Genomic DNA, 7,308 nt, shown 5'->3' with positions numbered 1-7,308 from the left:
AAGATTTGAAACAAGAATTCTAGGCATTGCAGAACGTTAACCCTCCTGAGGCGAATACCTTTTATCCCTAACTAGTTGCTTGTTGAAAGTGTATGTGCTATTGAAGTAGGATGGCACATCAGTGTATTCTCATCTTTTATGAATAGGCTATTTTAGCAAATTCTGAGGCTTTTGTTATGTGACTATGAGTCATTAATGACTGATTAATGGGTAGACGACAGGACAAAAGAAACCAAGGTCACCTTAGATCACTGCGAGTGCACTGAATGCTTCCTCTTACAGCAGGAATGTAGTGGCACACAAATGAATGGTAGAAAATCCATACAAGAATAAAACATGCTATTACCACGACTGATGTCTGTATAGACGGATAAGTTGGAGTGAAGGTGAAAGTAAGCAGGCAAAGATGTAACTATTTAGCAAAGTAGGTTTAGCAAACTAAGAACAGAAAATGTTGGAAATGCGCAGCACACAAAATAAGAACTTAAAAAGTGAATATTAAGTGAACTTAACCATTTGAATGGAAACTAAGTGTCGGAGCTGAACGATCCACACGCAAAATATAAATCTGCCTTTTCTCTTTGCAGATGGTGAGGGATCTAATTGTTACCTCCAACAGTTTCTGTGGTTATACCTAACCTTTTATTTTTCTCTTGTCATCTGGTACGCTTTTCCATCCAGCTTGCAAACAGGAAATGCTGGAAATACTCCACAATTCACACAGCTTCTGTGAAGAGAGAACCAGAGGAAATTCGGCATGTCCGCTACAACTCTCACCAATTTTTACAGATGCACCACAGAAAGTATCCTTTCGTATTTATCACAGCTTGGCATGGCTCCTGCTCTGACCAAGACCGCAAGAAACTACAAAGGGTTGTGAACGAAGCCCAGTCCATCACGCAAACCAGCCTCCCATCCATTGACTCTGTCTACACTTCCCGCTGCCTCGGAAAAGCAGCCAGCCTAATCAAGGACTCCACGCACCCGGACATTCTCTTCCACTTGTTCTGTCAGCAAAAAGATACAAAAGTCTGAGATCACGTACCAACCGACTCAAGAACTTCCTTGCTGCCATTATACATTTGAATAGACCTGCCTTGTATTAAGTTGATCTTTCTCTACACCCTAGCTATGACTGTAACACTTCATTCTGCATCCTCTCCTACCCTTCTCCCCATGTACTCTATGAACGGTATGCTTTGTCTGTATAGTGTGCAAGAAACAATATTTTTCACTGTATACTAACACATGTGACAATAATAAATCAAATAATAGATTCAATGTTTCAGGTTGTTAACCTCAGAACTGCAAAAAGAGATGTTACACATTTTAATCAAGTAAAGATTCAGGATGGGGAAGGAAAGGACAAATGGCAATGTCTTTGATAATTGGGAACGTAGAACCTGTTAGGTAATAAAAGGGATGATGGAGCAAGGAAAATGGGTGGCAATTGGACAAGTAAGAGAATGAAAGATTGGTCTAGAGGAGTTGTAAGTGAGGCTAGCAGGATCATTAGCAACAGCTGCAGTCAGAAAAAAATGGTTATGATCTGAAAATGTTGAACTCAATGTTGCGTTTAGAGGGCCGCTAAGTGCATAATTAGAAGAGAAAAGTTGCTGGTGCTCGAGCCTCCACTGAGCTTCATTTGAACTGTTCAGGAGCTGAGGACAGAGAGGTCAGAGGGTGAACATGATGGAGTATTACAATGACAGATGAGCAGGATTCAGGGTCGGAATGGAGGTGTTCCATGGACGTGCCAACCACAACTCAGTTGTCACCACTATCGCCTCCTCAGCTGAGGAAACAAGATGACATATTCGAGGCGCTGAGAGGTGACATAATCAGAACATAGCTGCAATGGAGACAGGGAAACTGGGGGCAGGGAGTAGTGTCTTTATAGAAAGTGAGAAGTATGGTCATAGTAACTGTAGGGATCAGCGGACTTAATGTTCCCTTTCGATTAATAGCCGATCCCAGAAATAGAGGGATAGAAGTCAAGGAAAGGAAGGGAAGGATCAGAGATGTGCTAGGTAAAAGTGAGAGAAAGGTGGAAATTGGAAGTTGATTTTTCTTCATTGCAAGAATGAAAATGCCATAAATACAGTCACCAATCTACTGGGGGAAAAAAGAGGTGAGGGAGGGGAATTGAATAGGTCAGGAACAAGGAATATTCCACATAACCCACAGAAAGTCAGACATATCAAGGACCTAGATGGGATCCAACAGGATAAGCTTTTAATTGGAGGATGCAAGTGGAGTCAAAGAAGTTGTCAATGTGAGAACAAGTTAAGCCAGGAGGAGGAGGATGTTGGTTGATGGGGAATGGTTGGGGCTGCAGTCAAGGAAGAAGCAGAGAACTCACAGGCCGTCCTCAGTGGAGGGGTAGTGGTTTAGGGGGAATTTTTATGGGATGTGAGCTTTGTTAATGAGATCAGCATTTGTTACCAATCCCTAATTGGCTTTGAGAAGGTGGCAGTGAGCCGCTTTCTTTAACTGCTGCAGTCCATGTAAGTTAAGTGAGTGGGCAAAAACATGGCAGGTGGAATATAATGTAGGAAAATGTGAAGTCATGCACTTTGGTAGGAAGAATAAAGGAGCTGAATACTACTTAAATGGAGAAAGACTGCAGAGAGCTGCAGCTCAAAGGGAATTGGGGTCCGCATGCATACATCACAAAAAGCTTGCATGTAAGTTCATCAGGCAATAGAGAAAGCAAATGGAATGTTGACCTTTATTTCAAAGGGAATGGATCAAAAAAAAGCGAAGTCTCGTTAAAACTATACAATGCAGAACTATACAATGGAATATTGTGAGCAGTTTTGGTCCCTTTATCGAAGGAAAGATATACTGGCATTGGAGGCAGTCCAGAGAATGTTCACCAGGTTGATCCCAGGTATGGAGGGATTTTCATATGAGGAGAGGTTGAGTAGGTTGGGACTGTACTCATCACTCACTCCACAACCCCTCTCGAGCACAATTTCTCCCTCTCCCAGTCACTCACTACACCCTCAACACTTGTCCCAAGCCCCACAAGTTTTTTGAAGGGGTAACCAAGAAGCCAGAGGAGGACAGTGCAGTTGATGTTGTCTACACGGACTTTAACAAGGCCTTTGACAAGTTACCGCATGGTATGTTGTTGCATAAAGTTAAATCTCACGGGATCCAGGGTGAGGTAGCTAAATGGATACAAAATTGGCTTGATGACAGAAGCTAGAGGGTAGTCGTAGAGAGTTGTTTTTCAAACTGGAGGCCTGTGACCAGCGGTGCGCCCAGGGTTCAGTGGTGGGTCCACTGTTGTTTGTCATTTGTATTTATGATTTGGATGAGAATATAGGAGGCATGGTTAGTAAGTTTGCAGATGACACCAAGATTAATGGCATAATGGACAGTGAAGAAAGTTATCTCCAATTGCAACGGGATCTTGATCAATTGGGCCTGTGGGCTGACGAATGGCAGATGGAGTTTAATTAATGCGAGGTGATGCATTTTGGTAGATTGAACCAGGGCAGGACTTACTCAGTTAATGGTAGGGCTTGGGGAGAGTTACAGAACAAAGAGATCCAGGGGTACATGTTCATAGCTCCTTGAAAATGGAGTCACAGGTGGACAGAGTGGTGAAGAAGACATTCGGCATGCTTGGTTTCATTGGTCAGAACATTGAATACAGGAGTTGGGACGTCTTGTTGAAGTTGTACAAGACATTGGTAAGGCCACAATTGGAAAACTGTGTACAGTTCTGGTCAGCCTATTATAGAAAGGATATTATTAAACTAGAAAGAGTGCAGAAAAGATTTACTCGGATGCTACCGGGACTTGATGGTTTGAATTATGAGGAGAGGCTGGATAGACTTGGACTTTTTTCTCTGGAGCGCAGAAGGCTGAGGGGTGATCTTATAGAGGTCTATAAAATAATGAGGGGCACAGATCAGCTAGATCGTCAATATCTTTTCCCAAAGGTAGAGGGCATAGGTTTAAGGTGAGAGGGAAGAAATACAAAAGTGTCCGCAGGGGCAATTTTTTCACACAGAGGGTGGTGAGTGTCTGGAACAAGCTGCCAGAGGTAATAGTAGAAGCGGGTACAATTTTGTCTTTTAAAAAGCATTTAGACAGTTATATGGGTAAGATGGGTACAGAGGGATATGGGCCAAATGCAGGCAATTGGGACTAGCTTCAGGGTTTTAAAGAAAAGGCGGCATGGACAAGTTGGGCTGAAAGGCCTGTTTCCATGCTGTAAACCTGTATGACTCTAAGTGACATTCCAGCCCCAAGTTTAAATGTAAGTTTAAGTTTATCAAGGATAGTTTAACGGCTGCGGAAAAGCACTTTGAGGGGGATATGCACACTGAGGTAATATGGGCTGCAGTTAGAAACAGGAAAGGAGCGGTCACGTTGCTAGGAGTTTACTATAGGCCCCCAAATAGTAATAGAGATGTGGAGGAAGAAATTGCTAAGCAGATTATGGATACGTGTGGGGGTCACAGGGTAGTTGTCATGGGGGACTTTAACTTTCCAAATATTGATTGGAACCTTTGTAGGTCCAATAGTTTGGATGGGGCACTTTTTGTGCAGTGTGTGCAGGAGGGTTTCCTGACACAATATGTGGATAGGCCGACAAGGGGTGAGGCCACATTGGATTTGGTACTGGGAAATGAACCGGGCCAAGTGTTAGATTTGGTTGTGGGAGAGAACTTTGGAGATAGTGACCACAATTCGGTGTCTTTTGTTATTGCAATGGAGAGGGATAGGGCCGGACGGCAGGGCAAGGCTTACAATTGGGGGAGAGGTAATTATGATGCGATTAGGCAAGAATTAGGGGGCATAAGATGGGAACAGAAACTGTCAGGGAAAGGCACTGATGAAAAGTGGAACTTTTTCAAGGAACAAATACTGGGTGTCCTTGATAGGTATGTCCCTGTCAGGCAGGGAGGAAATGGCCGAGTGAGGGAACCGTGGTTCACAAAAGAGGTGGAATGTCTTGTGAAAAGGAAGAGGGAAGCTTATGTAGGGATGAGGAAACAAGGTTCAGATGGCTCGACTGAGGGTTACAAGTTAGCAAGGAACGAGCTGAAAAAGGGGCTGAGGAGAGCTAGGAGGGGACATGAGAAGTCCTTGGCGGGTCGGATCAAGGAGAACCCCAAGGCTTTTTACTCTTATGTGAGGAATAAAAGAATGACCAGGGTGAGGTTAGGGCCGGTCAAGGACAGTGGTGGGAACTTGTGTATGGAATCAGTAGAGATAGGCGAGGTGATGAATGAATACTTTTCTTCAGTGTTCACCAAGGAGAGGGGCCATGTTTTTCAGGAAGAGAAGGTGTTACAGGCTAATAGGCTGGAGGAAATAGATGGTCGGAGGGAGGATGTATTGGCAGTTTTGAATAAACTGAAGGTCGATAAGTCCCCTGGGCCTGATGAAATGTATCCTAGGATTCTTTGGGAGGCGAGGGATGAGATTGCAGAGCCTTTGGCTTTGATCTTTGGGTCCTCGCTGTCCACGGGGATGGTGCCAGAGGACTGGAGAGTGGCAAATGTTGTTCCTCTGTTTAAGAAAGGGAATAGAAATGACCCTGGTAATTATAGACCGGTTAGTCTGACTTCGGTGGTTGGTAAATTGATGGAAAAGGTCCTTAGGGATGGGATTTACGACCATTTAGAAAGATGCGGATTAATCCGGGATAGTCAGCACGGATTTGTGAAGGGCAAATCGTGCCTCACAAATTTGATAGAATTTTTTGAGGAGGTAACTAGGTGTGTTGATGAAGGTAGGGCAGTTGATGTCATATACATGGATTTTAGTAAGGCGTTTGATAAGGTCCCCCATGGTCGGCTTATGATGAAACTGAGGAGGTGTGGGATAGAGGGAAGGTTGGCTGATTGGATAGGTAACTGGCTGTCTGATCGAAGACAGAGGGTGGTGGTGGATGGAAAATTTTCGGACTGGAGGCAGGTTGCTAGCGGAGTGCTGCAGGGATCGGTGCTTGGTCCTCTGCTCTTTGTGATTTTTATTAATGACTTAGAGGAGGGGGCTGAAGGGTGGATCAGTAAATTTGCTGATGACACCAAGATTGGTGGAGTAGTGGATGAGGTGGAGGGGTGTTGTAGGCTGCAAAGAAACATAGATAGGATGCAAAGCTGGGCTGAAAAATGGCAAATGGAGTTTAACCCTGATAAATGTGAGGTGATTCATTTTGGTAGGACTAATTTAAATGTGGATTACAGGGTCAAAGGTAGGGTTCTGAAGACTGTGGAGGAACAGAGAGATCTTGGGGTCCATATCCACAGATCTCTAAAGGTTGCCACTCAAGTGGATAGAGCTGTGAAGAAGGCCTATAGTGTGTTAGCTTTTATGAACAGGGGGTTGGAGTTTAAGAGCCGTGGGGTTATGCTGCAACTGTACAGGACCTTGGTGAGACCACATTTGGAATATTGTGTGCAGTTCTGGTCACCTCACTATAAGAAGGATGTGGAAGCGCTGGAAAGAGTGCAGAGGAGATTTACCAGGATGCTACCTGGTTTGGAGTGTCGGTCTTATGAGGAAAGGTTGAGGGAGCTGGGGCTGTTCTCTCTGGAGCGGAGGAGATTGAGGGGAGACTTAATAGAGGTTTATAAAATGATGAAGGGGATAGATCGAGTGAACGTTCAAAGACTATTTCCTCGGGTGGATGGAGCTATTACGAGGGGGCATAACTATAGGGTTCATGGTGGGAGATATAGGAAGGATATCAGAGGTAGGTTCTTCACGCAGAGAGTGGTTGGGGTGTGGAATGGACTGCCTGCAGTGATAGTGGAGTCAGACACTTTAGGAACATTTAAGCGGTTATTGGATAGGCACATGGAGCACACCAGGATGGTAGGGAGTGGGATAGCTTGATCTTGGTTTCAGATGAAGGTCGGCACAACATCGTGGGCCGAAGGGCCTGTTCTGTGCTGTACTGTTCTATGTTCTATGTTTATTTATTAATGTCACAAATAGGCTTACATTAACACCGCAATGAAGTTACTGTGAAAATCCCCTAGTCACCACACTCCAGCACCTGTTCGGGTACACTGAGGGAGAATTTAGCATGGCCAATGCACCTAACCAGCACACCTTTCAGACTGTGGGAGGAAACTGGAGCACGCGGAGGAAACCCATGCAGACATGGGGAGAACGTGCAGACTGTGTACAGACAGTGATCCAAGCTGGGAATCGAACCCGGGACCCTGGCGCTGTGAGGCAGCAGTGCTAACCACTGTGGCACTGTGCCACCCAGGTGTAAACATGGGCCTCAGGCTTGCTTTATAATAATATTTTTAAAAAAACATCAGCCTA

Source organism: Mustelus asterias, chromosome 9 (assembly GCF_964213995.1).
Source record: "Mustelus asterias chromosome 9, sMusAst1.hap1.1, whole genome shotgun sequence".
In the NCBI taxonomy this organism is placed as follows: Eukaryota; Metazoa; Chordata; class Chondrichthyes; order Carcharhiniformes; family Triakidae; genus Mustelus; species Mustelus asterias.
This window is presented reverse-complemented; position numbering follows the sequence as displayed.